Source organism: Notamacropus eugenii, chromosome 3, assembly GCF_028372415.1.
Source record: "Notamacropus eugenii isolate mMacEug1 chromosome 3, mMacEug1.pri_v2, whole genome shotgun sequence".
In the NCBI taxonomy this organism is placed as follows: Eukaryota; Metazoa; Chordata; class Mammalia; order Diprotodontia; family Macropodidae; genus Notamacropus; species Notamacropus eugenii.
Genome location: NC_092874.1, coordinates 459,174,875 through 459,201,662, shown reverse-complemented (window position 1 = coordinate 459,201,662; position 26,788 = coordinate 459,174,875). Strand labels below are relative to the sequence as shown.

General features: G+C 37.2%; 1 long non-coding RNA gene across 21 annotated transcripts in view; it reads left to right on the top strand.

Moving 5' to 3' along the window:
- LOC140497613 (uncharacterized) overlaps positions 1-25,756 on the top strand; it is a 414,232-nt gene extending 388,476 nt beyond the window's left edge. For 10 of the 21 annotated variants that reach the window (XR_011964778.1, XR_011964768.1, XR_011964779.1 and 7 more), the window contains 6 exons: positions 10,723-10,813; positions 11,874-11,971; positions 14,089-14,120; positions 18,146-18,232; positions 19,182-19,257; positions 20,035-22,422. This is a non-coding gene — a long non-coding RNA (uncharacterized lncRNA). Of the gene's footprint in view, positions 1-10,722; positions 10,814-11,873; positions 11,972-14,088; positions 14,121-18,145; positions 18,233-19,181; positions 19,258-20,034 lie in introns of all 21 variants that reach the window. The other 11 variants (XR_011964781.1, XR_011964783.1, XR_011964784.1 and 8 more) reach the window with 11 other exon arrangements.
- The last annotated feature ends 1,032 nt before the right edge of the window (positions 25,757-26,788 follow it).

Below are 26,788 nucleotides of genomic sequence, written 5' to 3'. Positions count from 1 at the left end.
GTTATACCCACCAGTATCTGGACAGAAGTTGCAGTCAAATTGGTCTGGTGGTTTAACCTGCTTTGCCTATTCCATTTCTTATTTCTCTATTAGGGCACCTGGGTATTTCAACTAAACTACATTACCCGCCTCTTTCATGACAAACCATTAAGAGAGATCATCGACTATAAGATGAGAGAAAAGAAATTCAGAGGTCAGCTAGATGACTCATTGGATAGAGCACTAGACCAGAAGACCTAAGTTTAAATCCGGCCTCAAACAGTTACTAGTTGTGTGAGCCTAGGCAAATCACCTAACATCTATTTGCCTTAATCCACTGGAGAAGGAAATGGCAAAGCACTCCAGTGTCTCAGACAAGAAAATTTCACAGACAGTATTGGTGTGCAGTCGTCCATAGGACTGCGAAGAGTCAGACATGATTGAATGACTCAACAACAATAAAAGCTTGCCCGTCTCTTTAGTGACAAAGCATTAAGAGAGATCATAGGCTATAAGATCACAGGTTTGGAGCTCAAAAGGACCTCAGAGGTCATATGCCTCATTTTTGATGAGAAAATAGGTTCAAAGATTTTCAATTACTTGAACAAATTCAGAATGGAAATTATATCATTATTCGAGAAACCACAGGCATTATACACACACACATATATACATAGTTATATATGTGCATACATGCATATATGTATATACATACAACATAGATAATATGTATATTATAGTATATGTGTCTAATTTCATGACAACTAAATATTTAAGAAAAATAAACTTTATTATAAAATAGTTCAAAAGCATTAATAATGAGAGATTTTAATACTCTGAATTTAATAAGTCAAACAAAGATAAATAAAAACTTTGGAACTGAACATCATAACAAAAATAGATTTGATAAATATATAGAGAAAATGAAATAACTTTCAAAAACAATTTACTTCTTCTTCAGATATCCTTGGACACATACAAAATTTATCAAAGATTAGGGTACACGTAACTTTCAATTGCAGAAAATCAAATTATATACATAACTTTCATAGACCAACATGAAATTTAAATAGGAGGAATGTAATCAGAAGATATAGGCCTAAATTGAAACTAAAAAAGCAATTTGGTTAGGAATGATGTGGGTAAAAGACCAAATTAAAATAACAAAAAATTGCATCAAAGATAGTGACATTAATAATATAATACACTAAAGCTTATTATATACTATGAAAGTAGTCCTTTGAAGTACTTTCCCTCCTGAGTTCTTATATTAGCAAAAAAGAGAAAAAAATAAAGTTGAACAAATTTACATAACCAAATAAATATATAGGAAGTGATGGCTAAGGTCCAGGGAGAAATTCACATATAAAAACAGCACTATATGAAGTCCTTTTTAAAATTTTTTTAAATTTATTTAACTTTTAACATTCATTTTCACAAAATTTTGGGTTCCACATTTTCTCCCCTTTTGTCCCCTCCCCCCGCAAAACACCGAGCATTCTAATTGCCCCTATCACCAATCTGCTCTGTCTTCTATCATCCCTCTCTGCCCTTGTCTCCATCTTCTCTTTTGTCCTGTAGGGCCAGATAACTTTCTATACCCCTTTACCTGTATTTCTTATCTCCTAGTGGCAAGAACAGTACTCTACAGTTGTTCCTAAAACTTTGAGTTCCAACTTCTTTACCTCCCTCCCTCCCCACCCCTTCCCTTTGGAAGGCAAGCAATTCAATATAGGCCAAATCTGTGTAGTTTTGCAAATGACTTCCATAATAGTCATGTTGTATAAGACTAACTATATTTCCCTCCATCCTATCCTGTCCCCCATTGCTTCTATTCTCTCTTTTGATCCTGTCCCTCCCCATGAGTGTCGACCTCAAATTGCTCCCTCCTCCCCATGCCCTCCCTTTCATCATCCCCCCCCACCCTGCTTATCCCCTTATCCTCCACTTTCCTGTATTGTAAGATAGGTTTTCATACCAAAATGAGTGTGCATTTTATTTCTTCCTTTAGTGGAATGTGATGAGAGTAAATTTCATGTTTTTCTCTCACCTCCCCTCTTTATCCCTCCACTAATAAGTCTTTTGCTTGCCTCTTTTATGAGAGATAATTTGCCCCATTCCTATTCTCCCTTTCTCCTCCCAATATATTTCTCTCTCACTGCTTGATTTCATTTTTTTAAGATATGATCCCATCCTCTTCAATTCATTCTGTGCACTCTGTCTCTATGTGTCTGTGCATGTGCATGTGCATGTGTGTGTGTATAATCCCACCCAGTACCCTGATACTGAAAAGTTTCAAGAGTTACAAATATTGTCTTTCCATGTAGGAATGTAAACAGTTCAACTTTAGTAAGTCCCTTATGACTTCTCTTTGCTGTTCACCTTTTCATGCTTCTCTTCATTCTTGTGTTTGAAAGTCAAATTTTCTTTTCAGCTCTGGTCTTTTCATCAAGAATGCTTGAAAGTCCTCTATTTCATTGAAAGACCAATGTTCCCCTGAAGTATTATACTCAGTTTTGCTGGGTAGGTGATTCTTGGTTTTAGTCCTAGTTCCTTTGACTTCTGGAATATTCTGTTCCATGCCCTTTGATCCCTTAATGTAGAAGCTGCTAGATCTTGTGTTATCCTGATTGTATTTCCACAATACTTGAATGGTTTCTTTCTAGCTGCTTGAAATATTTTCTCCTTGACTAGGGACCTCTGGAATTTGGCCACAATGTTCCTAGAAGTGTCTATTTTTGGATCTCTTTCAGGAGGTGATCGGTGGATTCTTTCAATATTTATTTTGCCCCCTGGTTCTAGAATCTCAGGGCAGTTTTCCTTTATGATTTCATGAAAGATGATGTCTAGGCTCTTTTTTTGATCATGACTCTCAGGTAGTCCCATAATTTTTAAATTGTCTCTCCTGGATCTATTCTCCAGGTCAGTTGTTTTTCCAATGAGATATTTCACATTATCTTCTATTTTTTCATTCTTTTGGTTTTGTTTTGTGATTTCTTGGTTTCTCATAAAGTCATTAGCCTCCATCTGTTCCATTCTAATTTTGAAAGAACTATTTTCTTCAGTGAGCTTTTGAACCTCCTTTTCCATTTGGCTAATTCTGCTTTTGAAAGCATTCTTCTCCTCATTGGCTTTTTGAACCTCTTTTGCCAATTGAGTTAGCCTATTTTTCAAGGTATTATTTTCTTCAGCATTTTTTTGGGTCTCTTTTAGCAGGGTGCTGACCTGCTGTTCATGCTTTACCTGCATGTCTCTCATTTCTCTTCCCAGCTTTTCCTCCACCTCTCTAACTTGACTTTCAAAATTCTTTTTGAGCTCTTCCATGGCCTGAGCCCACTGAGTGGGCTGGGATACAGAAGCCTTGACTTCTGTGTCTTTGCCTGATGGTAAGCATTGTTCTTCCTCATCAGAAAGGAAGGGAGGAATGCCTGTTCACCAAGAAAGTAACCTTCTATAGTCTTATTTCTTTTTCCTTTTCTGGGCATTTTCCCAGCCAGTGACTTGACTTCTGAATATTCTCTTCACACCCACTTCTCCTCCAGATCCTCCCAGCCAGCATTTGGGGTCTGAGATTCAAATGCTGCTTCCCAGCCTCAGGGCTTGGGGCGGGGGCGGGGCTACTATTCAGTGTGAGATCAAGGTCAGGTGCTCAGGTTGGGGCAGGGCTGCCTCACGGGCTCAGTTCCCTCATGGGGTTTATGCAGAGACCTTCAACAATGGATCTGGGCTCCTGCCTGCTTGGGGAGCCCTGGTCTGCTCCCGCCTCTGCTGTTGCCTCCCAAGGGGGCCTGAGTTATGGGGGCACCCCACTCCCCTCTCGACCTGCCAAAGAGACCCTCTCACCGATCCCCGTCACCTGTGGGTGGAGGAACCCACTTGGCTGCTGGAGATTCCGTCCCCGAAGCCCACTGGGATCTGCTCCTCTTGTGGCTGCGGCAGGGCTGGGCTCGGCTCCGCGTCCACAGCATGACAGACCTTTTACGAGAGGTTTGCAGGGCTCTCTGGAACTGAAATCTCCTCCACTCCACTGTTCTGTGGCCTCTGCTGCTCCAGAATTCTCCAGGAGTTCCTTTTTACAGATGTTCTATGGGCTGTGGGTTTGGAGCTATGTGTATGTGTGTCTTTCTACTCCGCCATCTATGAAGTCCTTTTAATAAGAAAAAATATGTTAGAAAAAAAGATACAAATGAATATCAGTGTCAAAATTAAAATATTGTTAAAGTCCAACAATAAACCAAAAGTGTATTCATTAAAATTAAGTGAGATCTATATGAAAATGACAAAGCTATTTCAATGTTAGGAAAACAATTAGCCAGATAAATCATATTAATAACCAAAATAATCGTATGATTATTTAATGATCCAAAAAAAGTTATTTGACACAATATAACATAATGTGTTCTATTGTGAAGAGAAAGGAAAAAAAATCACATATGACGATGTATTTAGAAAACCTAAGGAAATCAGTCAAAACAATAGAAAACTTTACTTGCGTAGCAGAATATAAGATAAAACCACAAAATTACTAATATTGCCATAACTTCTCAAATTCTCATAGGGATCTATGATCTTACGAATTTGAGTGTCCCCACTCACCCCTCCATTCCTGCCCATCTTGTATAACTCTCATTCATATCATCCCATGTTTGTCACAGGGGTTTTGCCTAATAAGCTGCCACAAGCCTTTATCACTTTCTTTGGTCATTTCATGGGTGCCAATGGTTCATTTTGACTGTCAAATGAACACCTTGCCACCTTCCTTTTTATCATTATTTTTGTGATGAGATCTTTTTAGCTCCTTTAGAATTCTTTTTTAGTTATATGTAATAGCCTGTTTATACTTAACATGAACCTCTCCATTACCATCTGTATGATATATATTTTCATTTTGGAGAAGGGGAATAATTGTATTCTATCTCTTAATAACATAATAACACTGGTGGAATATTGGTATAAGTAAGATGTTCCCATTTTCTGTAAATCACAAAAAAATTCAGGAAAAAAAGTAGAGGTAAATGAAACATTTTAAATAATGTCAAAAAAGCATTAAATACTCAGAAATTAGCATACCACAATTTATAAGTGACATATACAATTGTTATAGGAATCAAGGAAAGACTGAATAATTAGAGTGATATTTGTTGTTCATAGTTAGATCGCACCAATATAGTAAAGATGACAAATGTTCCTTTGTGGAATTGGATGAAATAATAACAGAATTCACATGGAACCATAATAGGTGACATTTATAAAGACTCTGTACAGTGTTTGTGTAAATAGTGCTCACTTCAGGGCTATTTCTCTAACGTGACTTAATGTAAGCTGGCTGAGTTCCCAGAGGATGGTTGACTGTAACACTTAAGGTTTCAGGGGTTTCTAAGAACTGTTACATTTCTCCCCTGATGTACTTTCTCTTGACAGTTGGCCAGTCAGATTTAATTAACTTTTAGAAAAGATATTGAGAAGATATAACAAGAACAGTAGTCATCCTGACTGCAGTCACATTCTCCCCTTTCATACACAAAGGCTCAAATCTAAAATTAAGTGATAGTGAGATGCCTATGTAGAGAATACAAGTAATGAAAGAGTAGCTTACAAATGGTTACTGAAAGTCCTTTTCTCACTTCATAGAATACTCAAGAAATTCCCTGTGGGCAAAAATATCTTCTAGTGTCTGATGCTCAATGCCTTGGTAGAAACCATAGCTAACACTTCTCTCTGTTCCAAAGGGTCACTCTTGGAAAGCTAACTTTCTTCAACGTCTATCAGCTCCTGATGGAAAACTGTACGATCTGCAGCTACAGGTCTAAAGATATTGTTAGTACTATGACTAATGTAGCCCAAGAGATCTGACTCACTCTCTTCTAATGACAAGATGCTTCCTACATGGTGCCGTTTGCCATTTATCCAATGGTCCTATGAACCTTTCAAATTAAGGGATTGGCCACATTTTTGATAAGCTTATGGTAAATTCCTTAAACTTAGTTTACTCTGTTGATTGATTGAGATAGGTTTGTCAAAACTACTACTCCCTTACACATTATCTACTTTCATCTTCTCATTAACTGTGTGAGGTATGTGTTATTGTTATTTCCATTTAGAAAGAAGAAAGATGAAGGTTTAGAGAAGTTAAGTGACTTATCCCAGGTCACCTAGCTTCAAATCTAAGACTAAATTTGAAACCAGTTCTTCCCAACTCCAGGTCAAGATCATGCTGCCTGGCTTGTATGAAAAGCAAAAAGTTAAAAAGATCTATATAAATTATACTTAAGGTCGAAGAATGTAGGAAACCTAATCTCTGTTTTCAAACTATATTATGAAGCACCTATGAGCAAATCTGTTATTGTAAGTAGAAAAATAGAGGAGGAATAAGATGTACGATTATTAGCTTATAACAGATGTACATGGTAGTTTAATATTCAATGAACCTAACATTGAAAAATTCTAGGAAAAGTATTTATCAAAAACATTCATTGAAAAATTGGAACAGAGCATAATTTAATGCTATACACTACATTAAATTTCAAATGGACAATCTAAATATTTTTTAAATGTCATTAAAAGGGATTGTTATATTTTTTCACAGCCACAAAGGTTGGACAGACTCTTAATACGTTGCACTTAGAGTAGACTATAATAGACAAAGGCCTAAAAAAATTAAATTGACTAAAAATTCAGATTAAATTGATTTAAAAAATTAAATTGATTAAAGATTAAGATTAAATTGATTCTATAAAAATTAAAATCCTTTGCACAGAAAAATACAATGCATCCAGAATAAGAAGGAAAGAAACAGATTGGGAAAAATCTTTATTTCAAATATTTCTGTCAAAAATGTGTCATCCAAAATTTATAAGGAACTCATGCAAATGTATCAGTTAAAGCTATTCTCTTCTCCCTTTTGTTCATTTTTTTCATTTAAATTGTGAATTGAATAAACAGTAAATAAAATGAGCATCCCACATGCATTGTAGAACATAAGTGGAAGACTATGTAAAGAACTGTAACTCTATTATTGTGTAGAGCTTGCTTTCCCTTTAAAATATTTAATAAATTTAGCATGCAAAGTTCAAGGCTGTTCCTTTTTGTAATTCTTTCTCTTTTCTTTTGCTCTCATTGGGGGAGGGGAACTTCATCCCTATTTATCATCTACCTTCCAATTCTTTTCATTCTCCCACTTATAAAAAAAAGGAAATCCTTCCCCTTTTTCAAAACATATATTCAGTCAAGAAAAACAATTTCTCACATTGGACTTGTTCAAAAATATTGCCCATTCTGTATCTTGAGTCCGTCACCTTTCTGTCTGGTGACATTTGTCATGCTTCAACACCTTTTCTCTAGAATTGGGGGTAGTCATTGCATTAATTGAATTGCTGAGGTCTTTCCAAGTAGTTTATTCTTTTAAATGTTTTTATATAAATTATTCTTCAGATTCTGCTCCCTTCATTCAGCATCAATTCATACAAGTCTTCTCAGGTTTCTCTGATACCAACCCTTTCACCATTTCTTATGAAGCAATAATATTCCATTACATTCCTATGATCATGTTTATCCAGCTATTACCAGTTGAATAGTAACTCCTTAGTTCTTTGCCATGACAAAAAAAATGTAAATATTTTTGCACTTACAGGTCTTTTTTGCTTTCTCTAATGTCTTTGGGGTAGGGGCCACCAATTCAAGGGGGATGCACAATGTAGTGACTTTCATGATATAATACTAAATTGCTTTTCAGAATGGCTGTACCAATTCATGGTCCACCAACAATGCACTAAAGTGACTTTAATCCCAGAGCATCTTTTTTTTTTTTTTTTTTTTTTGGTCATCTTTGCCAATGTGAGTGTGAGCTGGAACCTCAGAGTTGATTTGATCTGCATATCTCTATTAGTGATTTCAGGCATTCCCCCCTGCCACCTTTTTTGTGTTGATAGCTTGGATTTCTTTGAAAACTATTTCTTTCATACCCTTTGACCAATTTGCTGTTGGGGAATGACTCTTCTTATAACTTTGAATTTGCTCCTTAAATATCTTAGAAATGAGACTTTTTTTTAGCAAGAAATTTGTAAAGATTTCCCCCCAATTAATTGTTGCCCTTCTCATTTCAATGCCATTGGTATTGGCTATACAAATCTTTTAAATTTTATGTAATCAAAATAGTCAATTTTATCTTCTATCTGAGAGCCACTATTTCTCTTGTTTAGCCACAAGCTCTTTTCTAAATAATTCTAAAAGATAATTTATTTCTTGTTTCTCTATTTTTTAATGATGTGACTTTTTAATCTCTAGGCACGTATCTATTTGGAGCTTCCCTTGTTATATGGTATGAGATGTTGGTCTATACCTACTTTTTCACTGATTCTTTCTAGTTTTTCTGACAGTTTTGTTGAATAGTGAATCCATACCCTAGTAGCTGGGATCTTTGAATTCACAGAACATATACTACTATGATTTTTTCTGAATGTTATTTACTGAATCTGCTCTACTGACTAACCTAATTTTTAACCATTACCAAATAGTCATTTTCCTACTTATAAGTCCAATTATCTACTAACAAGATATAAACAGGCAATTAACAATAATGACAACAACAAAAATCCCACTCTTACAAACTATTAATGATCACATTTCAAATATTTGGAATCATTAATATTTAGAGGAAATGAAAATGTAAAAATTCTGAGATTTCAGAGAACTCTACATTTCCACAGAAAATTAGCATAGTCATAGTAAAAACACAGACTGGCTATTACATTTCCAATAGTTGTGAACTGTCCAAACCATTTCTTTAGCAATATGTAATTATGCAATGAGTTACAACAAATGTCTACACCCTTTGACACAATGGTCCCACAATTGGCATATCATAAGAAAGAGCACAAAACTAAACACAGCAATAACACCAACTAATCCATGTTGTAAGCAAAGTAAATATATATATATATAATATGAAAAACTGAGTTTATATAGCCAATGTGGATATTACAACATTAGAGTCACTATGTATTGTTTTGTGTGTGTGGGCTAATAGTTGGCAAATAATGGAAATTACAGAAACACACATTCATTTAGCTCTCCTGGGGGTAGGAAGGCATTTGATCTCATATTACATATTTATTTTCCACATTTTTTCCTTTTTTTTTATAACATAGTTCATATATTTGAATACCCTTGCTTGCAAACTGAAGTTAAAATAATTTTTAAAGTGTATTGGATTAAAAAAATATATTTCCCTGGACCTTGTAATCCCCTCATGTTAATATTCTTTCTTCTTCCTTAAATTCATAAAAAGAGGATTTTGTACTTGTTCCTGGTCCCACTTCTTTACAACTCATTTTGCAATGTTGCTGCTAATGACCACGGCCCTCTTCTCAATAGCCTTTCTTCACTTGTCTTCCATGATGCTGCATGTTCCTGGTTCTCTCCCCAGCTCTCTGGTGGCTCATCTCTGTTTCATTCCTTGTCTTCTCTTCCTTCTGCCTCCTTCTACTACCATGGCTGTCATCTCAGCCCTCTTCTTTTCTATCTCTGTACTCTCTTCCTTAGCAACATTGGTTGGCTATACCCATGACTTCACTTTTCACTTCTATGTCCCTAGTGTCCAAATCTTTATTTCATATTCTTAGTTTTGACTTGAGCATCAGATATTTTTGGCACTTTTGGAAGGAAGGCAGAATATTGTTCAAGTCTTGATCCTTCCAGTAACTCATCTGAGGAAATTCATTTGACCACACTTAATGCTTGTTGATTGACTGTCTGTCTGTCTCTCTCTCTCTCTCTCCTCTCTCTCATATATGCACACATATATGCATATATATGTATATATTTGCATTACTGTTATTTATTTATGAGAGACTATGGGGATAGTTGTTAGGAAGTTGGCTTTGGAGTCATGGCATATTTGGGCACAAGCCCCATCTCTGATATGTACAGGCTGTTGGACCCTGGGAAAGATAATTAACCTTTCAGTGTCCTAGGCAACTCACAGAGACTACATGCCTCAGAGGAGGTGACAATTCTGCACTTTTACCAACATAAAGAAAGTTACGTCACGAAATCGCTGGTCTGGCTTTTAAAAAAAGTTACCTGTATACATGTCTTGGAAAGTAATAAATGTTTCTTTGTTTAAGTGGTATAAAACATCTAAAGGACAGAGAGGATGGCTTATCCATCTTTTTTTATCCTTCCTAGCAAGGAGTCCTGTACATGGTCGTTCACAACAACGATTTGTTTGTTGAGTAAAGACATGACAGAGAGAAACTCTTACTCACCCCCACAAGATTTAAGCAGGGTAACAGAAATACAAGGATGAAGTGGTAGTCAAAATCACATAGTTAGAGAGGGACAGATGCCCAGAAATCACCCCCTGAGTCCTGACTTCAAATCTCTTGCACTTAGCTACTTGAAATTCTTCCGTTGTTACTCATTGTCTCTCAGCTAATTCTCTTTCCATTTTCTAATATCTTGTCAGGGATGACTCAATGTTAGAGTGCCAGTAGGGGAAAATGTTAACATTATATCCCTTTGTAGTGCTTATTTCTATTAGTAATAGTGACAGAATTATTGATTTAGTGCTAGAAGGCACCCTGGAGATTTTCTAGTCTGAAGCCTTTATTTTTACAGATGGGGAAACTGAGTGCCAAAAAAGTTAAGTGTATTGCTTTCAGTCACACAGGTAGTAAAAGTCAGGGCTGGGATTTGAACCTATACCTTTCAGTTCAGCATCCAGTGTTATTCCTTCTGTTACAGTATGCCATCTCCCAGGAGATACCCTTGTTTCTTTGAACTAACCATTACGGAAGCCGGAACAATCCTGCTGGACAGCTGGCAAATACTGGAAGTAGGTTCCAATTATCGGTAGTCTCTATACTTTTAAAAGTGTGTGTCACTTGTATCTTCTAGTCCGGCAATGAAAAATTAAATCATATCAACCTTGATTCAATTTTTTAGACTCTAGGTCTCTGCCTCCTGAGATCTACCCTTACTTGGATACAGTTCCATTGTAAGACAGGTGTAAAACTATCCTTCTGTTCAAGTATTCCATGAGCATTGCTCAGAAAAGCCAGAAGTCAATTATCCTGGCTACTCTACACTTTCTCCATTTGACCTCTCTTTGTTGAAATGGAAGAAATCAGGGCCAAGTGCATCCCTAATGCCTTTGTCTGAGCAGCTTGGTACCATAGTAACGGCATATGCCAGAGACAAATGCACACAGATCCAAATGTTTTGCAGATAGCTGTAATCTATGGATATAAATTCTCAGGACACATAGTGACAGCCAGTAACAAGGAATTCAGTGAATGACAGTTGATGAAGCAGAAAACTCTGGCTCCTACTGTGATGATATTAAAGTTCCCCATAGCCTCCATTTCCCCCAAGAGTGTTCTGGGGAACTCATTTCTGCAACATGACTTACTAGATTATTTCAAAGTCATGTCAGCTTTGATTAAGACCCAAATGAGAATAGCCAATAAGAAGCAAACATATAACCAGATCATCTTGGGAAAAGGGTAGCAGATTTGGATGGACTCAGTTGCCAGATGTAAAGGCCATTATGATATACAACATAAGTACTTTCCAACTCCAGCTATCCAGTCTTAGGATAGACATTCTTATTATCTGCCCCATTTGCTTGTTCTTTTCTCCTGACATATTACCAAATTTAGGATTTTCAGAGCTTCTGTATTATATAAGGATATAGGACTTAGATAAACAATACAGCCTTTTCAACTCTACTGTTTTCCTCCCAGATTTTTTTACCCTCTTCCCAATATATTTTCAGGGAAATGAGATACCGATTCATTTATATTTAGCTTGCAAAATAGCTTTGGTTAAAAACAATCCCATTTAATTGTCCTCATTTATTTTTTCTTCGCTACAACTTTCTTCTTCTAACACAGGAAGTCATATTTTGTCAAGAGCACATGAACTTGAACCCAGAGAGGCTTGGATTTCACTGAAACCTCAGAAACCACAAAAATGGAAGAAATTTGGAAAAGTAAGTAAAAGGTCTTGTGTCCTATCTATAGTATAACATAGTATGACATTTTGCCTATCTCATTGAAATCTTTGAGCTTCTAGTCTAATCCCTATCTCAATATCTTGGTCCACAGACACATGGTGGCACTTGGGAACACTGTTATTAGGAGATGGTTCTCAAGCTTCTAATTTGACCTTTGAAAATAGCTGGCTCAGATCCACATAGACCTCCTCTGTACTCAGTGCTCATTTGGAGAGCAAAGAAAGACAAGGAAGCTAGATGAGACTGGGTCAATTGGGTCAATTAATTCCAGTGCCTTACAAATAGGAATTCACCCAGACTATGCATTTATTCGTTCATTTATTCATAAAGAGCATATGACATATATGCCTCCAGTGAGCATATGTCTGAATGGCTATAGCCATTTTCTGACTGTGTATTAGTAGATATTTTTGGCACAACTACATGATCCTTGTGTCATCACATTAGCAAAGTAAGCCCAAACTGGAAGAGTAAGAAAACTTGGGTAGAATGAAGAAAAGCTTTGTTGGCCCATCTCCTGGAGTGTTGTGATTATCAATACCCTTCCCCATCTAGCTCTACCAAATGAGACAGGGGTGCTCTGGCATCTCCCTGAAACCTTGTGGTTGTTACATCTTTCAAGGAATCATGGATCATTTGGACATATGAAAAGGACATGCCTTGTTGAAGAAGAGTCTTTAAGACAGCTTGGCTGAATCCAATGTTTTCTTTTAATTATCAAAGGACAAGTGGGATTTTATACACTCTACATTTTTCTGTCAATTGCTAATGGTCAATAGAAGGTGGAAATTTTATTCTCCCCATCTCCCAGCCCCGTTCAACTGATTTAGTGACAGGATGTAATCACAGATGATGAGGTGGTAATATGCTAACAGTGTGTTAACATACTGTCAGACCTTTACAGAGTGTGAATGCCTTTCTCTGAATCTGAAGGGGCAAGTCTTTTGGATGAGATGAAAACATGCCACCCTCCCTGGGGGTTTTAAATAGCAATGGAATGGGTTGGTAGGGTGAACTTTCTTCTCTTGTCTCCTCTCTTAGGCTATGCTTATGCTTTGTAACTGCACAACATTTACTTTCACTTTTTCAGGCCATCATTCCTCTCTTTTGTTGTCAATTTGTCAGTGTGTGTATGTAGGAGACGCTAAAGTCTCCTACTGCTATTATGTTACTGTTTATATCTTATTCAGTTTTCTTTATGAACTTAGATATGAAGACACTTGGAGTATAGAGGTTTAACACTGATATTGGTTTCCTTTTTTAATTTCTACTCATGAGTTTTTGTTTTTGCTTTATATGAAAATATGATTCTTAATCCTGATATTTTGGGATTCACCAGAAATATAGTAAATTTTGTTCAAGTTCTTCATTTTTATTCTGTTTTTTTTAACTTCTTAGGTATATTTATAATAAGCAGTAGTTTTTTTAAATCTTATCCGGTTTGTCACTTTCATTCTATTGGTTTCAGTCATTTTCTTTCTTATGTCATCTATTGTTCTATAGCTTTTCTTCATCCTGAGATATAATGGGAATTATTTTCCTTCAACATATTACCATATTCCATTCTATTTTCTATCTCCTTTCCCCTTACTACGCTCACTATCATACCTGCAGTATAGTTCCATACATACACAAAATGATACAACTGAGAGGAGGGTGGTTGTGAGTTTTAGTCCATAGTTTTTCAAACCTGTTTCTCCATTATCACTTCTCCTATCAGAGGTCTGTTTTTATATTCATTTCCTTGTTTTCTTTCAGAAAAAAAATTCTTAATGATCATTCAGTTGTTATTTAGTTATCAATGTTCTTATTTTTAGCCTTTTGGATAGCTTTCTCTGTCTTTTTATTCTTTTTGAATAATTTCTAGAGATGGAATAATTTATTTTGTTACTTTGCTTTTCTTGATAGCGGTATTTGTTTACCTTTTCTGTGTTTCTTTTGTCTAGGGTATTTGTAAAAGAAATAACCTGTTCATAGTTTTTGAGGAATTCTTCAAATAATACTTTTATTGAATAGCCATCTTTTTCCATTGATGATTAGCCTCAGATTTACAGAGTATGCCATTATTAATTGTAACTTTTCTTGTTTTTCAGAATGTATTTTCCATTCCCTTCTGTGGTTTCTGGTGAGTGAAGAATAGTCTTGTATTATTCACATTCCCTCACCATTCTATTTGAAAACCTTTTTCCTAGTCAGTTTCTGAATTTGTTGTTTGTCATTTGAATTGTTCAATTTAATTTGTTTAATTGGATGCTTAGTGTTCTTCTGGGAAACCTAGTATCCTCAAATTATCTCCACACATAATATCTTTAAAATTAATGTTATGCTTGAGTAATCATGCCTGAACTGTTCTAATAGCCTGCTGGTTGGTCTGCCACAACTCTCTCCCCACTCCAGTCTTTTATTCACTCAGCTGCCAACAAAATGTTCCTTCTCTTTGGCCCCTCTACTCAATAAACTCTAGGGGCTCTCTATCATCTCCAGGAATGAATATAAAATCCCTTATGTAGTATTGAATGCCCTTCATAACCTTCCCCTCTCCTACCATCTTTGCAGCCTTATATCATACATTCCACCCTTCCTTTAAAGCCCCCCTCAGACATATATTCTGTGTTCCAATGACACTGGCCTCCTTGCTCTTCCTTGAACAAGAAATTCCACCTCCATACTCTGGGAATTTTTACTGGTTGTCCTCCCTGTTTAGAATTTTCTTATTCTTCATCTTCATCTCCTCCCTTCCCTAGCTTCCTTCACGTCACAGCAAGACGTGCAAGAAGCTATTCCCAATCTCCTTTAATTCAAGTGTCTTCCCTTTGTTGAGCATCTCCAATTTATCTTGCATAGTTGTTTGCACATTCTCTCCACCATTAAACTATGAGCTCATTGAGAGCAAAGACTGGCTTTTTCCTTTCTTTGTATCCCTAGCTCCTAGTACATTATGTGGCACTCAATAGGCATTCAATAAATATTTATTGACTGGTGATATTTTCCACCTCCTGCAAAGAAGGGAGAAGATGCCTTCTCATATTTCTTCTTTGGGTCAAAGCTTGGTCAATATAATTCCACAGCATTCAGTTTCTATTGTTTTATTATTGATATTTCCATTTATAATCTTATAGGCAATTGGTATATTGTTTTCCTGGTTCTTCTTACTTTCCTTTGCAATAACTAATATGTCTTCCCATACTTCTTCGTATTATTTGTATTCTTACATTTTTATGGCACAATAGCATTCCATTGCATCAATGTACCACAGTTTCTATAGCCATTCACCAATCAGCGTTCCCTATTTTTCCAATATCCTATATCCTGAGACAGGAAATTGATCAAAGCTAAAATGTGTCTGAGATGTGCTCAGTGTTCCATGGCTTTTGATGATAATGATCCTAGTACTGCCCTACTAGGAGCCCCTGGAATCTCTTTAGTTTATCTTGTATATCTTTTCCTCAAATCAACTCTTGATCATTTAAGGATTGATTGAATTCCTTTTGTGGAATACAGAAGCCATTAGCTTCTCTTCTTTTCTTAATTTTTTTTTGGCATATTTATTACTCAATAATATATCCAGCAGAGGGTGACTGTGAAAAAATGAGACAATCTGAAATTAGTCTTTTTTCACTACTCATTAGTGATTCAGATAGCTTTGTGGGAGAAATGTTGTAAACTACTTATTTGGATTATCTGTGGATTTCAGTTATCCATGCTATTCCTGGCACAGGAATTATTAGAACAGAAAAGTGAGAATTGACATAATCATATTCACAGTGCTTGTAACCAGAATAACATAGCTTTGAAATTGCTTGAATTAAAACATTTTCTTTTGCTTCCAAATGGCAAGTGCTTAGTTCTGATGATAGTGTATACATTATTTAGTGAAAAGAAACTCTTCTCGTTATGTACTCCCCTGTTTCATTTCTTCTACGGCAACAGAGATTTTTTTCTAGACAAAGACAATTTTCTTGTTTTTTAACAGGTAAAATATTTTTAATTTGGAAATGTTGGTGAAAAGTTCAGACAAAGAAATTAATTTACTAGTCAAATACCGCAGAATGTAAGAATTGAAATGGACCTCAGAGTCTAATGCATTCGTAAACAATTCCGTCAAGAATATCCCAGTAAATAGCTATCTGGTCTTTGATGGAGACTTCTGACAAGTGGGAACTCACTACCTTCTGAAACAGACCACTCCTCTTTGGGACACTTCTACTTGTTAGGACATTTTTCCTTAGGTTAACCTTAAGTTTGCCTTTTGCAACTTACTATCATAGATCCAGAAGTGGAAAGACCTTAAGAGGTTATGTTCTAGACTAACTCTCTCATTTTACAACTATGGAAGCCAAGAACCTATGAGGTTAAAGGCCTTGACCAAGGTAACCCACATGGTAAATATCAGAAATGGGCTATAACTTCATGCCATTGACTATACAGACAGTATTCTGTTGGCTGAATCATGCCACTACAGTTTAATTCTAGTTCCCCACCCCCAACCTTAGAAGTCATATAGTACAAGTCTACTCTGTAAGGAAAGTTGAGCATCACAGAATTGAAGTTTTTGAAGACTTCTGAGAGTCCCTTGGACAGCAAGGATGTCAAACATTCAATACTTAAAGAAATTAATTCAAGCTAGTCACTGGAAGGTCAAATATTGAAGCTGAAGCTTAAATACCTTGGCCACATAACAAGAAGACAGACACCTGAATTAGAGGTTTCTTTCTAGGTGATGCCAGGCTACTACCATCCTCCCACCACCCCCATTTAGCAACCTTGGAGTCATCCTCAACTCTTTGTTGTCTCATTGCCCCTATCCACTTGTCAGTTCTTCCTCCCTAACATCTCTTTCATCACTCTACTTCTCCTCAGAATTAGGGGTTAAGATTCAATTGTCTGTGGCCTCCCCCCTGGAATTATTGCAGTTGTTCCCCAGTTGATCTCTCTGCCTCAGGTGTCTCCCTATTTCAATCCATCCTCTTCCCAACTGCCAAACTGATTTTCCTAACGTGCAGGTTTGACCGTGTCACTCCCTCTATTTAATAAACTCCAATGGCTAATCTTGGGCCATTGCAAGTCATCCTAACTAATGTCCTGCCACTGGACTCCAATGACTGGAGGACAGAGTGAGGCTGATGCCTTTGCACAGTTCTGCCTCACAAATTCAATCCACTTACAAGTCATCACCCTTCAGATGTCATTGGTCCTCTTAGACAATGGACAAACAACAACACTGGCTCACACTAAGATCGATATAAATACTTGCTTGGCATTAGTGCTCTTTACAGACTGGCTCCATTCAACATTTCCAATCTAATTATACATCAATCCGCTCTCTCTGCTCTATGGGCCAGCCACATTTCCTTTGCTTACTCCAACCCCTGTCTCCCTGTTGGCTCTAATGCCAACACTCTCCTAGAGAAGATCCGAGATTGGGATGAAATGTGGCAATCACAAGCCACTGAATGATTAACAAAAGGATGTTTACTTTGCCCTAACAAGCAAGGATATGGAACAAGGATGCAATGGCATTTAATCTCTATGTATACAGCCCCTCTTGTCTTCATATAGAAACTTGTCTGCTCAACAGGGAAGGATGTAGTAAAGGACGTGGTAAACTGTGCGACCTTCAGAAATCCACAAAATCTGAGGTGCCTCAACTCTACCTACCTGGGGCTTTTGATGCCTTTAGATTATCAAGAAGCTACATCAAGGAGCCTGAGACCAATCAGGTTACAGGAAGAGCTTTGTCTTCTTTTAGGCAAAGTCTCCCATTGTTATGGATGAAAAGAAATAAGATACAACAAGAAAATTCTGGTCCTATCATACCTAAGGCCTTTGAGCAGATTTTTAAAAGATATTTTGATCTTTGTATTTCAACATAATTAATTTCCTTTATAGTCTTGCATATTTTATCTTATGCATTTTAAAACATTATTCTGAGAAAGGGCTCATGGGCTTCCAGAAGGGTCTAAGATTCAAAAAAGGTTAGGAATAGTATAGGCAAATATTCTACTCTTGGGGAGGGAGGAGGAAGGGATGGCTTGACCCAAACCTAGATGTCAAGGAGCCATAATGTAATTGGGACTCTGCATTTACAGGTTTTCTTCATTTCTAGATTCACGTCATATTAATATGCACTCTAATTTTCTTGTTTTCTAGGGAAAGAAAATGTCTTCCAGACTGTTTTTCACAGGCAACTTAAAAAGCCCTAGGGAATCCTAAAGGCTGAGAATCCAGTGAGTTCATGTAAGTTTTCACTAATTCAAATGATCTGAGGGAAATAGAGTGAACTTTATACCTTATCTCATTCCTAATGAGCTCATCCATCCCCACCAAGCCTGGCTCTCCAGGGGTACAAGCATATCCTTGAGAAAAATATCCCAGGATGGATGCAGTCAGCTTTAAGAATGGAATGTCTAAGATATATAATCCTCAGAACAGAAGAGCTGTGGTGAGTCATGGCTTTCTGGTCTACTTCAGGATCTGAAACTGATAAATAGTACCAACCACAGCAAATGATTTTGAGAGAGATGAAATATAGTGCCCCCAAATGACTTTTAATCAAGAGAAGACGTCTAAAAAGGCCCTATCCATAGGCGTTACTGTGCATTGCAACAGGCACCATATGTGCCTGCCTTTTGAAAAATCCTCCCCCAGCCCTCTCAAGACTATAATAATTGCCTGCACCAGGGATTTTTAATCTCTTTTATGTTATAGACCCTTTTGTTAGAAACTGCTGGCCCTTATAAAACTGTTACTTACCTTGTGAACTGACATCCCTTTTAGGTGCGTTAGCACTTGAAATGATCATAGAGTCATAGATTTACCACCATTAGGGACTTTAGAGGTTACTAGGTTGCAGATGAGGAAACTGAGACTCAGAGAAGGTAGGTGATTTGCCTAAAGACAATCTTATTTTATATATATGAAATATGTGGCAGAACCAAGATTTGATCCTATGTCCACCAACTCCAAAATACAACTGACTCTCTACTGCACGATATGGTCTCGTAACTGTGACTTTGGATTGATTTTTATAGCCACCAAATTCTTGATGGTAAAGTCAAAGGCAGTATTGAAATGATGACATTTTTCTTCAACTATAAATTAATTGGTCGATTGTTTATCACCATTCAGTTGTCTGGAAGCATGGCACAAGAGTATTCCTTGTTTTTCTTGCATTTCCATCACCTAGGTCATTGCTTGATTCTCTATTCCAATGATGGCCATGAAGGCAACTGAAGCAGGTGCTGTGGAGCATGTAGGACTTGGTAAGACACTGAAGATGCCAAGGTCATCCACTGCATCCTGGGCCATTGCCAGTCATCTTGACTTTTGTCTTTTCACTAGACATCAATAGGTCTGGAAGAGAGAGTGAGGCTGATGACTTTGTGCCAATCTGCCTCGCTTAAATCCAATGCACACACAAGTCAAGACATCACCAATGTGTCATTGGTCTTCTTCAAAAATGAACAATCAAACAGGTGGTCTTGGGAGATTCTTTCCCTCCACCCCAAGTCCTCATCTTTCTCATCACAAAATCAAGAATTCAAGGCAGCACAATGGGTGTGGAAGGACCACTCTCTTAGGAGACCAAGGATCTAAATTCTAGTCCTGACTTTGCCATTTATTCCCTATGTATCCTTGGGCAAGTTAAAAATCTCTCTGTTCATCCTCTGTCAGATGAAGAGTCTGGAATAGATAACACTGAAGTTCCCTTCCAGCTTTGATCCATAGGTTGATAGAACTTTGGAAAGTCCCATTTTCCTAACTCCATTACAGCTCTGCCTGCACCTGCTTAGTTTTCATTCTGTTCAATTCCAAATTATTATTAATTGAGCCTCCAAATCACTCCTCAACTGCTCTCTCTACCCACATTATCCAAAATTTAGATACCTTTGGACCCAGCAAAGTAATACAACATGTAGAATTTGTAGCCAAAAATATCAGCTTGCTTAACTGCAACTCTGTATCCCAGAACCGAAGACTTACAAGCGAGTCATTTGGTAATATTATCCCATAACAATTTGGTCTCTTGGTCTTTTCAGAACGATGGTCAAAACAAGTGTCTGTGTCATGAAATAGACAGAAAACAAAAACACCTTTGAAGGCTGTAACAAGGTAGAAGTGAATCTTAACAGATGTAATGCTGCCCTTCCTGCTGATGAAGTTAGTAACCTTTTGCAAAGAGACATGGAATCAATAGCTTGCCCAGAGCCTGCAGCTGCAGAAATTGTACATGGGAATTGACTTGGAAGTGAGGTGTGGAAGCAAAAGCAGAATATTTAAACCAGATGAAAATTTTCAGGTTAGTTTTAAAGAAGTGACCTTCAAAGCAGTAGGGTACCAAGGAAATGGAGACTGAGAATAAGGATGTATGCAATTGCCTTTGGAAAAAAAATCCTATGGATACTTACTGAGGGATATAGTAAGTAAAAAATGGGGCTGGGGTTTAGCAAACTGCAGATAGGGTACAGTTGGTGCTCTGGTTTTGAAAATAGGCCATAAAAATGATTATTAAGATTTAACTCTTATTTTCATTGTATGGCTAATGGATAGATAGCTAGACTCTGTGTGAGGAAGAATGGGGTCCAAATTCCATGTCTGACACTTATTTTTTAGGTAACCTTCGGCCAGCCATTTAGCCTTGGTGTTCCATAGGACTTAACCAGTAAGTTGTAGGAAGGTTGTGATCTGCATTGGTAGAGGGAGTTCCTTTACAAGAAGTTCCCCAGGCTAATGAATGCTCAGAGGCTCTCTGTATTTCTTCAATATTTCTGCTTCTCATCAGGTCTCCATGCTTAGAGTTCATGGAGGTATTGCTAAGACCCTCATGAAGTAACATACTTGATTGGATTACATAACTACATGGTTTCAGAAAGTTAATCAACTTAAAACCTAAGCAATAAGACCAGAAGGGAGCAGGAGAAGACATTAAAGCTACATTCTGGCAATCTGAAGTTAATACCCTTAGGATTTTGTAGCTTTTAAACAAACCAAAGCGATGCCATTGCTCTGGCAGTCCGATGGGATCTAAATGGAATAACAAAGAAAATGTGTTTTTAAGACCTATGAGGCTTCAGTTTCCAAGAAAAAGGCTCTGATCTTTTATACTAAGGCCTCACCAACTCTTCTGTATGCCATAAAGGTAAATGAGGTGGGCTGAAGCTGAGTGGTGAAGAGCTTTAAATGCCAAATACAAGAGTGGGTATTTCATCCTTGGGGTAATAAGGATCTTTTGGAGTTTATTGAGTGTGGGAGTGATGTGGTCTGACCTGTGCTTAAAGAACATCAACTTGACAGCTGTGAGAAGGGTGGATTGGACTTTGAGTGGGGAGACACTTGAGGCAGGGAGGTCAGTGGAGGACTGTGGAAAAGTCAAGGGGAGATGAGGTGATGAGGGCTTGCATTAGGGTTGTTCAGGGTGAGTCGAAGGGACAGATGACAGATATTGTAGGTGGATAATGAATAGGACTTGTCAGATGATTGGATATGTGAGATGAAGAGGGAGAGAATGGAGGAGGATTATTAGGTTGTGAAGCTGGGTGACCGGAAGGATCCTAGTACCCTAAAAAGAGAAAGAAATAACCAAGGTGGGAAAGAAGACAACATCAGCTTGGGATACGCCAAGCTCCAGATATCTATGGTGCATCCAGGGGAAATCTTTAATGGGCAGTTAGAGATAGGGGGTCAGAACTCCAGAAAAAGAAAGACTAGCGTTAGTGTTCCCTCCCCCCACCCCCGCTCGCTCTCTCTCTCCCTCTCTCTCTCTCTCTCTGTCTCTCTGTCTCTCTGTCTCTGTCTCTCTCTCTCTCTCTCTCTCTCTCTCTCTCTCTCTCTCTCTCTCTCTCTGTCTCTCTCTCTCTCTCTCTCTCTCTCTCTCTCACACACACACACACACACACACACACACACACACACACACACACACACAGTAGATTGCCAGACCTGGAATCAGGAAGACTTGAATTCAAATCTAGCCTCAGACGCTTAACTAGCTATGTGATCTTAGACAAGTTACTTAAACCTGTTTGCCTCAGTTACCTTATCTGTAAAATAGGGATAATAATAGCAACTATCTCCTATAGTTGTTGTGAGAAACAAATGAGATAATAATTGTAAAGCACTTAGCACACTGGTGAGCAAATAGTGAGTACTATATATAAATGTTAGCTATTATATACATATATGGATATAGAAAAGATCTATAAATAGCTATAGATATGTAGGTACATAAATATACATCTATATAGAAGTAAATATAGATGTCTTTGTATATATCTATATACCTAGGATTCCTCCTCATAGAAATAGTATTGTCATTGAACCAATGGGAGGTGAAAAGAGGGGAGAGGAGAGGAGGGACAGGGAGGGAGGAATGGAGGGAAGAGAGAGAGAGAGAGAGAGAGAGAGAGAGAGAGAGAGAGAGAGAGAGAGAGAGAGAGAAACAAGAGATGAGGAGGAGGAGAAGGCATAGAAAGAAAAGTGAATAGATGTGACTCCTCTTTATCTCAGCTCCTACATGAGGCTTTTCCTGATCCTCCAGCTGTGGGTGCCTACCTCCATCAAAATTACCTTCTATTTACTTTGAATGATGCAGGGAAGTAGTCAATAAAGAGCGATTTAAAAGGCAGGAAGACCTGGGATCAAGTTCTGCTTTATACTTGTTGGCTGTGTGACCCTAGGCAAGTCACTTAACCTGAAGTTAGGGACGATTTTGTTTTTGTCCCTCTACTTCAGCGATCATACATAGCTAATACAAAGAAAGTAGAGAAGCTTTCACAAATGTTTGTCAATTGATTGATTAAAAGAACATGACATGTATTGCAAACTCCACTTTAAATGTTTGACTTACATTTTGCATTTTTAAGGTCCTTCCTAGACATCTACAAATCAGTATTATCTCCTGTGATAGCGCTTAATATTAGATCATTCGGTTTCCCAAGAGATGCAGTATTTATCCATTTAGGAATGAATGAAACGTCTCTAGAAACACTTAGAGGGTCCACTTACTGCATGCAGAGAATCACGTTGACATGACAAATGATGTCATTATTTTGCGTGGTTAAATCTTTGGGTCTAGACTAGGATTGGGAGATTGTATCTTATATTCTTACATTATAAAAGATGGTTCTCTTTTATGCTTTAAACTGTAAGCAAAAACCTTAATATTTTATGTGAACGTTGGTCTGAATAGGTTAGAAATTTTTGGACTATTTATCTCTGTACACACTTTTGCCAATATATTTATATGGTAATTCCATTTTATTCCCATCCAATTCATGGGGCAATATAGTGCCTTGTGAATTTTTACAAGCAGGAAGTATTCACTTGGAAATTTGAGATTCAGATCCAATAGAGAACTTACCTGCCTTCATGAATAAATGATTACCTTTCTATAGAAGACTTTCTCACTTGTATTATTCAAACTACTTTTCATAAATTGATAATACTTTGAAAGGTCTCTAATCTCCCTCATGTGGCTGGCCCCTCCACTACGTAACCCTTTCCACTCTTTGTCATCCCATGTGATTCTTGAATGTTTTCCCATGAATTTTTCATAGAAGATCACCCCAAAAAACTGGAAGCCTTCTCATTGTTCTTTCAGGTTCATAATAGTGTTATGGTGGCCAAAGGGTCAACCTGGCTAAGAGCCAGAGTGAGAGTACCTCAGGTAGAAAAATATCAAGTCATTGGTATTTGCAAAACCTGACCCAGCCTTGAGGAATATTCCATAAGCCAATTACAGTATACTCTGTAGCCAAATAAGGAGAGAAGAGACTAGCCTTCAATATGTTTCTATCTATGCCTTTAGGAACCAAAGATGGTGAGAAAGACAAGGCATTCACAGGATAAGGTAAAGTAATTTTGGAAATAAGGTCACAGTTGTGGTTTTTAAGAAATGTAATGGGCTATTAGTGAATGAAAGAGAATTTGACTTATGCATACCCAACTTGGGCTCCCCATAGCTTGTATCAAGAACTATCTCTAGGCTCAAAAAAGGACTTCAATAAATGCATATTTTCTGTGTATTACTTTGCAGCTCCAGTGGTACCCACAGGAGCAACTTGGTGCACATGGCAAGGTGAAATTTGATCGATTACCTATCATCTAGGAATTCTCCAAGTGATGGATTGAGGAAGAGATTGAGAGAATTGTCCAGATACCAGAGTCCTGGTACCAGACAGAATACATACACAGTGGCTGCAGTGCCCAGCTTTCTCATCACCAGTTATTCTGCTATCTGGGTCAGCAATCAAACTCTGGAGAACTGAATATTTTTCTGCTTAGAACTCCTTCCCCGGGGGCTCAACTTCCTGATTGGTAGTTGCTTCAGTCACTCCCTACATCTCGGGCAGGATTAGATCACATTTCATCTCACTGCCTAGACATTCCCTAATCAGTTACCTTTCCCTTTCCCTCACTCTCCATATACCTTTCAAGTCTTTCTAATTGGGGAACAATAATCATATGAACTGTCATTGCTTCTGGAGGGGAGTTCACAAATAGTAATTATAACTTTGAATGTGAATGGCATATTTGTAGCAGCTCTCTTTATAGTGGCAAAGAACTGGAAATTGTGGGGATTCCTATTAGTTGGGGAATGACTATACAATTTGTGATATATGGTTGTGATGGAACATTACTGTGCTATAACAAACGATGAGGTCAGTGATCTTGGAAAGGCATGGAAAGACTTGCACAAAATGTTAAAGAGAAAAGTGAGTGGAAGCATGAAAATATTGTATGTAGTAGCAGCAATCTTGTTTTAAGAATAACTTTGAGCAAATAAGGAATTTTGATTATTATCAACATACGAATTTAAAATAAAGGACATATGAAGGAAGAAGCTATCTGCATCCAGAGAAAGAGCTGAAAAATAGAAATATGTATAGAATAATTTTACACACACATGTATGTGTATATGTGTGTATATACATGCACATATACATACACATGCACACATATATGCACTTACTTGTGTCTAATGGTAACTATCTCTAGGGTGGGGGAGGAGTGAAAAAAAGAAAAAAGACATTTACATGAAAAGTTTATTATATATTAAAAAAGAATAACAAGTTGTGGATAATAGATTTAATCACTTTTTTATTATACTATGTTATGGAAATGCTTGTTTTGTTCCATAAATTAAAATAAATTTTTAAAAAATAATATAAGGTCCTTGAGGGCAAAGAATCTCTTTGGTCTTGTCTTGATGTTTCTACCCTCTAGTATAATGCTTGGCTCACAGTAAATGCTAAATAAATGGTTTTTGATTCATTTCATTCAAGAAAGGGGTGTAGGGTATTCATTTTCATTAAAAAATGGTTACAAGCTAGAAGCAATAGATGTGCTTGGTTGACTAGGGACACTTTGGTGGGGGCTAGTGTGCTGCTGTCACTATTTCCTATTTTGTACTTTGTCTGAATGACAGGGAGAAAAAATATAATCATGGGAGCTCTAGGGGTAGGGACATCGCATGGGAGAATGCTAGGAGATTTATGTTAAAAATGTGGTGTCTCAAAGGTTCCCGATACATGAATGATGAAACTCAACCTAGTGGTTTACTTCATCCCCAATTAAAGATTTCATGAACTCATCCAAATCCTATTTGGTATTTGGAATGTTCCTCTTTTTTCCTCTTTTCTTAAAAATATGTGTGTAGTGAAGTAAAAAAAAAGGGAAGGAGACTTGAAGGTGAAGAGTCATCAGATGTGGATCAGATCAGATGGGTAAAGATGGAATTTGCTGGCTATGTGGCATGCATTAATGGACTATCTCTATTAAATAAATCATATTTATTTAAATAAATAAGTATTATAATGTTTATAATATAAATATATTATATATTATAAATCAATATTAAATTTAAATAGATATTAAATAAAAAGCAGAGGTGTTATTGGGACCAAAGTTTTAAATTTGCTAAGGGCTGGAATTAACCCAGGCTGCCAAGGCTTAGATCTGAATAGAAGACCTGCCAATTGTATTTGTTAGAATGGCACTGGACTCCAGGAACATTCCAAAAAATAGCATACGAATATGTTATAGCCAGGTAACAATAGGAGTATAATAGCCATGAGCATTGTACACATGGATTCAGATATGACTGAGGACAGTAGGTGTGGGTGGGCGAAGAAGAAGATAAGTCTAGAGTGGAATGGCACTGGTCTGTAGTCCTCAGAGAAGAGTAATGGTGTTTAATGGACCAAATATTGCTGAGGTATTAGTTATATTATTGAACTAAGCATACAGAGCAAGGTCATTCCTCAGAACCACAGTTACATAGGTTTAATAAAGTCTTCATAAATTTCCAAGTTATTTGATACTTTTTTCTGCAACCCATCTAGTGACATTGGGAAAAAAGCCGCACTCTAGATCAGTGGCATCATCTCAACTAGAAAGAGATTGTGGCAGTCTGCATACGGACTTAGAAAACCACAAATTAACATTATCTATGTTTTATTGTATATTTATTAATGTTGGTAAACATTTCCTAATTACTTTATAATCTGGCTTAGTCCCAGTTTGGGGAGTTTGGGACAGCATGCACCACAGCCTTCTGGCCCTGAATTGAACATCTCTGCTCTGGATTATAAGAGGGGTCATTATACTTATGTGCTATAAAGTTATGCCACATTGTCCTTGCAAGTCAATTGTTGGTAACATGATAGAATCTGCTCATACTTACTATATATCTTTTCATTTGACTTGGGCTATTTGTAGCCTTAATTCTTCTGTGATTGTGAACTTCTGTGAATCATAGACCCATAAAATCACCAGAAAAATTTTGATGCTTAA